The sequence below is a fragment of the Rhipicephalus sanguineus genome, chromosome 1 (assembly GCF_013339695.2).
Source record: "Rhipicephalus sanguineus isolate Rsan-2018 chromosome 1, BIME_Rsan_1.4, whole genome shotgun sequence".
Classification (NCBI taxonomy): Eukaryota; Metazoa; Arthropoda; class Arachnida; order Ixodida; family Ixodidae; genus Rhipicephalus; species Rhipicephalus sanguineus.
Genome location: NC_051176.1, coordinates 295,916,605 through 295,927,012, shown reverse-complemented (window position 1 = coordinate 295,927,012; position 10,408 = coordinate 295,916,605).

The following is a 10,408-nucleotide window of genomic DNA, read 5'->3' as shown; positions in this document are numbered from 1 at the left end:
TGCTTTGCTTGTACTGTGAGTTATTTAGTTTTCTAGGCACAAGTTTGCCCAATGAGCAGATTCGTGTCTACCAGAGTGACTGCCGCCTTCTTCATCGTCAGCACAACGTGACAATACAATATGTATTAGGCATTTCTGGGGTGAACATGTTCTCTCGTTGAAGAAAAATTGTTAATAGATTGCACGTTAGTGAGTATATTGGTAACGAACGCTTTACGCCAGTAGATAAGTAGAACATGAAAAGTCATTGCAGTTTTATGAGCTGTGTGAAAACGCAATGCGTCACTAAAATGTATCTAGCAACGTTGCTGCTGCTGTACACCGGTCATTCGGTATTGCCTAAACGGTCTTTTACAGACGAGGTAAAACTGCACACTGGTATTTGCGCCGCCTTGCGAAGGCTTCTTATTGAAGTTCTTGTGATTAATGGCGACCCGCTAGCTGGTCGGCAAGCTGTGTAGCGACTCCCCTCAATTACAAAAATGTCAAGCAAGAGCCGCTGTCAGTGAAGAGCTGTCCTGTTAAGCAGCCAAAACAAAGCCCAATAAGTTCTGTCGGAAGTAAACTAATGCACTTTGAGCAAGAAGGACAAAACTTTTGAGATACTAACAGATACTTCATTAAAATGAAACAAAATTAGTCACATTAACGAAATTTTCAGGCAAGCCTTTTCGTGCATAGGCATTCACTACTACAATATGGGGGTCTAAAATAACAAATTTTCGAATGTAGCGAAGTATCTTAAGATACAATTGGCAAGTATCGTATCGGATACAATTATTGCGTAGTATCTTGTATCTGTATCTCCGATACTTCTTGCCTGAGTATCTTGTATCGTATCGCGATACAATTTCAAAGTATCTTTGCCCAGCCCTGTATTGGGGTATGCAGAGCGGCATACGGATAAATTTCAGTGTTTTTCCGAATGATTCCGGTGCAGGATGACTGCGCTTACGCAACGTGGGCGCTCCACGCGGTTCTAGAGCGGGCGCTCGGGGCAGATAGCTTCTGCCCAATAATTGGCACTCATTAAACAAGAAAGGCTGGCTTCAAAAAGCCTATGTAGGAATTTGTTTCAATTTATTGTTTTTATAGTCTTGCAATGTTTGCATTCCTTAAAACCAACGTGCAGTGCTACAGCATATTACAGTTCTCTCTTGCAGCGAGTACAGCTGTTTGTGTGCCTCCCTTTGTGTGCTGTTCCCTCGTTTCTTTACTGTAATTGCCGTGGTGTCCTGGATTATTCCGAATGGTTGTTTATCGGTTATAAGAGAAAGAGAACACAACCTTATTGTCATCAAACTTGATGGAGGTAGGTGATGCGCCAACCCCAGAGGGCAGTGGAGGCTGAACCTCCTCTTTCCAGGTTTATTTTGTGCTTCCAGGTTTATTTTTATGCGGACGATATTGTCTTACTTGCGGACAGTCTAGATGATATACAGCGGCTGGCGGATATATGCGGAAGGGAAGGTGAAGCCCTTGGACTAGGATTTAGTGTAACGAAATGCGGATTGATGGTATTCAATGATCCTTGTGATCAGGCGGTGTCAATACGAGGCCAAGAAATACCGAGGGTAAGCGAATACAAGTACCTCGGAGTATGGGTAAATGAGAGTGATAGATACATGGAGGTACAGGAAAAAGCCTCGGCAGCAAAAGGAAAGAGGAATGCTGCAATAATGAAGCACAGAGCGTTGTGGGGATACAATAGGTACGAGGTGCTTCGAGGTCTGTGGAAAGGTGTAATGGTTCCGGGGCTTACTTTTGGGAACTCAGTGGTGTGCATGAGGGCAGAGGTGCAATCGGGAATGGATGTAAATCAAAGGACTGTGGGACGCCTCGCGTTGGGTGCCTCACGGGAAGACGACAAATGAGGCTGTAAAGGGCGATATGGGATGGGCAGGTTTTGAGGCGAGGGAAGCTCAGAGCAAAATAAGGTTTGAAGAGAGGCTAAGGAATATGAAGGAGAGTAGATGGGCAGAGAAGGGTGTTTCGCTATTTTTATAGGAAGAGCGTGGACACACAGTGGAGAAAAAGAACTAGGAGGCTCACTAGTAAATATACGGCTGGTAGTGTACGTGATGTGTCGACAAAGAGCGTTAAGCGGAAAGTCAGAGAGGCGGAGAGGATTTACTGGACAGCAGCTATGGAGAAAAAACCGGCTCTGAGTAAATACCAAAAGGACAAAAACGAAATAAGGAGGGAGGCATTTTATGATAATTCAAGGGGAAGCGCTTAACTGTTTGAAGCGAGATCGGGTTGCCTTAGAACGCGTATAGTTATAAAGCGAAATTCAGTAAAAAAGAAGAACAATGCACATGCTGTGGGGAAGATAAGGAAACGGCGGAGTATGTTCTGATTGAATGTGGAGATATCCACCCAGGTGTACGTTTGGGCACGAGCCTACATGAAGCCTTGGGTTTTAGGGACAACAATGGAAAGCTGAATACACCCGCGATTGAAATAAGTAAGAGACGGTTAGAGTATTGGTGGCAGAAAATTAGAGAGAAAGGACAAAAATAAATATTGGAAAAAATAAGGACATTCTGCCGTAAAGGGCAGATAACGTGGCTTAGAATTTACGTTTTTTCCCTGTAGTAAGATAGATTTAATTGAAGTAGAGACATTAGGCCGACATTAAATAAAGAAGGGAAAGAGGAACAAGATTTTTTTTTTTTTGTCGCGCCTGGTGGCACACTTGTCACCGCCCCGTTATAAAGGGGACGCTCGTAGCATCCATCCATCCATCCTCTGTCCTTTGTATGGCCTGGAGCGGAACTTCCAGGCTGGTGGAGATCAAAACCTCTTCCCATCCCTCGGGCGAGGGAGTGGCCAGGAGATCGGGAGAGGGTCTTCCCTGTAGTCTCAGAGAATGTGATTAAGTGTGGCTATTGACGCGCAATGCGAGCAATACGGGTCAATTGTGTCATCAGGGTATATGCCTGCATAAATGTATGGGCACGGGAATGAATTTGTTTGCGGTCGGCGCCAGACAGCCTCCTGGCGCTAAGTTAACTTGTGGTGCGGGAGTGGTCTTAGCTGCCTCAATAGGCGGTAATATTGCGCGATGTCGTGGTATGATGTCAAGGCTTCACCAGGGTCCCCCGGGTCATAGGCGGGGTGCATCGCTCGTCTGACGAATCGTCGAGCATATTGGTGGGCCGCCTCGCTCCCCAGGTTCCCCCCGTGAGCCGGGGCCCATATAAGCTCAATGGAGCATAGTGTTTCTTCCTCAGCACCGGTAAGGAGAGTGGAGAAGGGTAAACGCAGCGTTGTGGGGGCCACACTGCCACGTGCGAAGTCGGAAATAGCGGCCTTTGAGTCGCTTAGTATAATGGTGAATTCAGCGGCTGCTGCCAGAGCTATGGCCGCTTCCTCGGCTTCTTTCGTGTTAAAGGGACCGACATCTGGTCACGTGTTTTTAGATCCTGGTAAAAATGAAAAGACAGTGAAATATGGTGACAGATTCCAGCATCCTTTTCGCGTTGTGAGTAGGGTTTATATTTTTAAATCTTGTTTAAAAGTTAGAAAAACCGATATGTTGCGCAGCCTAGCGGAAGAGCCTTGAAGCTAGATTATGAAGTCGGTCACATTTTGCTGTACGTAGTCACGTAGTCTCATGCTGTCATGCGCGCCATAATTAGTCCTGAAAATTAGAGTTTGTATAATATTATCTATCCCTGCTCTATTTTGTGCTGCTTACGAGGTAAATGGAGTTGCACGGTGAGAAGCGGCGCTGCCTTCGTGGTAACCAGTGCAACATGTCGAGCCGCGGTGCATGCACGCGGAGTGCACGCATGCGCAGCAAACCGCAGCGCTCGAACACGAACCGCTCTCGCGCTCACTGTTTGCAGCATGGGTTGTCACTTGTGTTTACGACTTCATATTCGCCGCAGATTGAAAAAAAAAATCTGACTACAAATGTTTCACGGCGTTTTCCACGTTACCGTTCCGTGATTAGACACTCTCACCGGTAAGCTTTCCGTGGCGCTAAAGAAAATGGGCACCATAAAAATTGGTTGTCGGTCTCTTTTAGCGCACGGACGGAACCAGCCGTCTTTACCCGCCACGTTGGTCTAGTGGTTAAGGCGCTCGACTGCTGACCCGCAGGTCGCGGGATCGAATCCCGGCCGCGGTGGTGGCATTTTCGATGGAGGCGAGAATGCTTGGGGTCCGTGTACTTAGATTGAGGTGCACGCTAAAGAACTCCAGGTGGTCGAAATTTCCGGAGCCCTCCACTACGGCGTCTCTCATAATCATATCTTTATTTTGGGACGTTAACCCCCCCCCCCCCAAAAAAAAAAACTGCAAAGGAACCGTTTTTTTTTTTTTTTCACTCGGGGCGAATCTGCGTTGTTGCCGGAGCTCGAGTGAGCGCGCGCGCTATCGAGGCTTATCGGTTATAAGCTCGTCAGTTATTCGGATGTATGAATGTGAACATGTGTCAATGGGAAAAATCACATTTTATGGACTCCGTATAAATGTCGCGTTTAGTAATGCTTGAGAAATGGGAAAATTTTCGATATTTCTTAGTAGTGTTTCTCGAATATTTGTATTCTATTAGTGAGAACTAACAGACAATAATGCCAAGGCAATGACAATAATGCCATTTTACTTTGTTCACATTTATATTCTAATTACTAGAAACAACACCCCCTACACTTTCCTTGGCATTATTGTCTGTTAGTTCTCATTAATATTGTGTCTAAAAAAGAAAAAAACGAGCCCTTAAAAGTCACCTTGTTTCCTGTATTCTATTAGCACATTTTACTGCTCGAATGCTCCTAACTTTGTGACGATTCTCTTTAACTCTCCGATATGAATATGCGCTCTATAGCTTAAAAAATGGCGGCAGCCTTAAGGTGCACTTCACGCTGGTGTCGTGCAATATATTGGTTACTGCGCAAATCGTCACGCCGACACGTGTATAGCTTTTCTTTGTTATTTTTTTAAATTTAGCATATATTTCTTAATTGAAATGTATTTTTTATGCCAAGACTCTAAAGAAGTTATTAATTACGGATTATATTAAGCTGGGTTATGTTACATTAATTACGTTGGGTTATGTTGCGCCAGGCTAGATTAGTCACGTTAGGTTACATCAGGGTTTGAACTTTCGGACCTGGTAATCTCTTACATCATAGACGTCCAGATTGTAGGGCAGTTAGCAATTAGTTTGTTCTAATACCAAAATTTTATATCGTACTTTTGATATTTGTAGTTTAATTGTACCTCAATGTAGAGTTGTTTTTTAAGCTAGACTGAAAAACCTGAGAAAACTTTAGCAACCTTACATGACCTTGCGGAGAGCTTGCCTTATAATGATTTAATGATTTGCAGTACGGTGTATAATTGGCGCAATTAAGTTAAGTAGTAAATAGGCTGCTTTAGTGTTTTTTGCAACTGGTGTGCGCCTGGGCAGATAACTTTATCCTGTAGCAGTAACGTGATTCGAGCAGATGTAGTAAGCTTAAAAAAATCCCGCCATCTCCCCGTAAAGGGAACCCTGAGTAGTATGCGAAGCAGCCATGAGTCGACTTAGATTTCTGTAAATATTTTATTTTCTTCATCACTGTTCATGGTCCTTCTATTCGAGGCCTCGTTCATAAGCTGCTTCGCATCTTGTTCTTGTTCTTGTTCACCTGCAACTTTGGCTCACACCCACTGTGGGGATCTTTCGTGACAGCACTCGTTCTCTTCTTTCTTCCATACATCTAGTGGCACGCGGAGAACTGGTCACGCCGGGGGGACAGGCCTCGTTCATAAGCTGCTTCGCATCTAAAAGAAGGGTTCGACACGATGTTATCTATATATTACGCATACAAAATGCGTGTATGTACGCATTCTCTATACCACGGTGTGTGCACTGCACGAACAATAGCGAAAAAGGGATGATCAGACAGCTTGCGACATGGCTCCCCCCCCCCTCCCCTCATCGTGAATAAGCGTGTGTGCATTGAAATCTCTGCGTGTAATCATATGAGATGACACACAGGTTCCACATATAGTGAATATAGTGCCTAACAATACCCATTGCCCAATAACGTGGCTGACTGGGATATTATTTCGAGTCATTGTGTTAAGGCGGGCAAGTGTGCGGTCTGAGCAATAGAGTGTGATGTTCACCGCTATGTCCACCGCTATGTGAATGACATGAAGGTTATCGCATTCTTGCGGCTGTTCTTTTTTTTGATCGTCTGCCGTCGACGACAAAAATTATTGGAAAAGTTTTCGGAAATATTCGATTTGAGGGCCAAAATAGAATGCTAACTATCCTATTGAATAACCCAATATTCGATTCGTGAATCGAAATTTTTTTAATATTCTCGCAACATCAAGAACACCATCAAGGTCAACAACATACTGATGAGATTACAGATAACGTCAGATAACGTGACATATCTACATTCCGAACATAACATGGGTGTAGGACAAATGTCTCATTCACTTTTAATCGCTTACTGCACTCACGTTTATTAATGCGATTAGCATTGTTTGAGTCGATGATCTCTGCACAATTTTTCAAGAGGAAATGTGAAGGATTCTAATCGTTGTTCACTGCTAAGAAAATCAGCTGATCAAATAAAGTGACGCGAACGTGTGATGTCAAGAATTTTATGGAATTTTTGGCTTGGCCGTGCAGCGTAATTTATATCTTCTTGAAATCTCTTTGATGCGATTGAACTTACAGACGCTTGGCGCACTACAACAGCTACCAAGCGGCACTGTGTTTCTGAAAGTAATCTTCATCTCAACTTGATCATCATCTGTATCAGCCTATTTTATGTCCACTGCAGGACGGAGGGTTCATTCCACGATCTCCAACTTAATCTTGCCCCAGCTGATTCCATTTCACTTCTATGAGCCCACCAAACTTTCTGCCGTCCTCGACTGCGTCTTGGTATCCACTCCGTCGCGCGTATTGACCATATCTGTCCTACACACTACGTGAACTGCCAGGGTCCACTTATATAACAGCGAAGCTGTTCTAGCTCGGCGGTAAAGTGTGTGACCGTGCCCGAAAACTATCGTCATCATGAACGGGTATGTGCCACAGAATTTGGGCAGATCCCACTCCTCACCGCTACGGTGTGGCCTGTAATAACCCTGAGAACGAGTACAGAGAGAGAGAGAGAGAGAGAGAAGAAAGAAAGAAAGAAAGAAACAGAGCGACGGAAAGAAAGAGAAAGAGAAAATTTCTTACCGAAAATGTTCACGAGGCAGGATTCGAACCCGCGTATCCTCGATCCGAAGGCGGGTGACCTAACCACTCGGCTAGCCAGGCAAGCTAGCAGAGCATAGCATAGCCTTGTATAGTATAGTGTAGCAAGGGGGTGGGAAAGGGAAGTGAGCGTGAGGAGGAGGGGAGAGAGTAAAACGTAGCACAGAAAGAATGAGAAAGGGAGAAATAGAGAAAAATAAATACGGAAAGAAAGAGAGACAGAGAGAGAACATCAACGAAAGAGAGAGAAAGAAGTAGAGAGAGAGAAAAAGATAGAAAGAAAGAGGAAACAGGCATCGCGTCGTCTATACTCCGTTTCATACATCAGGTGCAACGCTGTGGAAGCTATGCAATAAGTTCGGCCTGCAAAATGTGTAAATCCGCGTGTCTTGTGCTTGGCCTCCGCGATTAGTTCCGGCTGCGCGCTGCCAGGGCTAATCGCGGAGGCCACGATACAAAAAAGAGGAAGAGACGCTAAGCGATCCAGAACAAACTATCGACAGCACTGTAAATAACGGGGTACGTTTATTTCTTGGGCACAAATCACCTTCTTTTATTATACAGCCTAAGGACGAAAACAAAATCACAATACGGGTGGTAAATTCATATAACTGTTTCTTCGCGCGAACGCATCTACTGCAAGAAGTCTCGCTAGCTTCCAAAGCGTTGCACGTGATGTATGAAACGGAGTATAGCGACCAGAAACCGCACCACCTGGCCAACGATGAACGAGCTTAGCTATTACTAGACTATTACTGCGCAAGCCGCGCATGCGCAGTAGTTAAACCACGCCCACTGACGGAGATGTCGCGCGCAACCTCCGCTCTATAGTGCATAGCCTGGCCGCGTACTGCCGAGGAGGAAGCCGCACATCTGGAAGTTAGACGTGTCGGTCGACGGGGAGTACGAGCGGCGACGGGCCTGTGCTTCGCTGTGCCAAGCTTTGCGTGACTTAGTGCAAACTGCCCGCATTTTTTTTTTCTCTTGATGTCAACTAGACTATCAGCTACCCCCTGTTTGTTGTGGGATCCACTTTGCTGTCTTCCTGTCTCATAATGGTGCGCCTATCACTTTCGGTTACATCGTACGCTGCTATAGTCCTTAACTTCTTCTCGAGTTTGTTATCCTCCAAGTATCTTCTTCATATGTCAGTACTGGCAAAAGGCAATGATTGTGCACTTTCCACTTTAAGGACAGCAGTAAGTAGCCGGTAATGATTTCGGAATGCCTGCCATATGCGCTATAGCCCATCTTTATTCTTCGGTGAATTTCTTTTGCCCAAACAGGCTCACCTTAGATATGCAACTCTTGTTCAGGTTGTAGGGGTTGGTTATCAATCGTGAATTCTCGTTCTTTTGCCAGGCCACCCAGCATTTTTTTTTTTTGCCTTTAGCTTGCTTACCTTCAACCTTACTTCAGCTCAGCACTTTCCCGGTTCAGGTCTTTAATAATTTGTTGCAATTTGTCACTAATTGCTCCAGAGATCAATGTCATCTGCAAACCGTAAGTTTAGTTTATGAGATATTATCCATTAATATTTATTCCTACTTCTTGCTGTAGTCCGTGGCACTCCTGTGCTACACGATATATCCCGCTCCTCGGAGGAGGCATCTGACCGCCTACATGCCAGAAGACTGCGCGTATATGTCTCAGAGTACCAGGAGTGGCAGCAGGTGCTTTGGTAATCGCAGGCACACAACAATCTTCCTTTAGGGCACTGAGATTTGTGGAGTCCAGCTGCCATGACTTTCATCCAGAAACACGGCGCGCCGACCATGCGCACCTTCACACATTATATAAGAGAAACGGTTCACAAGTGCACGCAACAATAGAACACTCTAGAGGCATTGCCCCCCCCCCCCCAAAAAAAAAAAAAAAAGTTTTCAGCTGCGACTGAGCGTTTTTCATGGATACTATCTATCCTAGAGGCCCCAACCAAAGTGCCCCGTATCTCTCGTAAATATGACCGACCATAAATAGCCGTCAAACAGTTCATACTGTGTCACATCGATTCTACGTTCAGGGATCATATTGAAATTTACACAAATGACTCATACAAAAATGAAAATTCAGCATCCACGCATTTTACTTTCCATCTACGAAAGAACCGAGAACGTTCAAACTGTCAAACGTCGCTAGTTCTATCACAGCAGAACTTTGCGCTATTAGGTCTGCCTTGACCTTCTTTTGCACGCAATCACTTCAGTTAATATGGGTCATCCTGTGCGATTCCCAAGCTTCGCTGTTGATCATTAACTCGACGATCATGTAAAAAAAAAATTGTAATGCTCTGTAGTAAGCAAAATGCACACGTTATCTACGAAAGCACTAGAGATTCATCATCATGAAATTTGCTTGCAGTGGAGCCATAGCTACTGTGGCATCCCAGGCAACGCGGTTGGTGGCAATATCGGCGTACACCGACAATAACATACTTCTAATACCAGTCTCGAAAAGTGATGCACGGGTCCATTAATTGATGGGGTTTAACGTCCCAAAACCACGATCTGATTATGAGAGACGCCGTAGTGGAGGGCTCCGAAAATTTCGACCACCTGGGGTTCTTTAAGGTAGCACCTAAATCTAAGTACACGGGCCTCGAGCATTTTCGCCTCCATGATGCACGGGCCCATTTCAGGTCAAATTTGAGAGCGACTGTCGAGAGAAGGTTGGTTTGAAAATGCCGATCTATCCTCTATCGGCATAGGTCGGCAAACTCACTCATGAGTCGACTCACTTTGACTCACTCAGACCCACGGTTTGATCTGAGTCTGAGTGAGTCCGGGTGAGTAATATTTTGGTGGGTTTGAGTCCGAGTGAGTCGGTTGAGAAAAATTTTAGTGAGTCTGAGTCCAAGTGAGTCCAGTTGAGGAAAATTTTGGTGAGTCTGAGTTCGAGTGAGCCCTAAGCACAAAATATATTTCTTGAGTGAGTCTGAGTGAGCTCCACATTTTTTGCCGACCTACGGCTCTATCTACTCAATTTCAGCATTACTATCAATCTTATGTCGGCTCACGTTTACACCCACGCCGACTTGCACATACTTCAACGCACTAGCGTTCATACGCCAGCTCAGTATTTATTGATCAGAGGCATGCGCTGCAGGGGGGGAGGTGCCCTGACCTCCCCCATCCCCCCCCCCCCCGCCAACTCTTTAGCGAGGAGCTCTTGATAAAAATGTCTCAT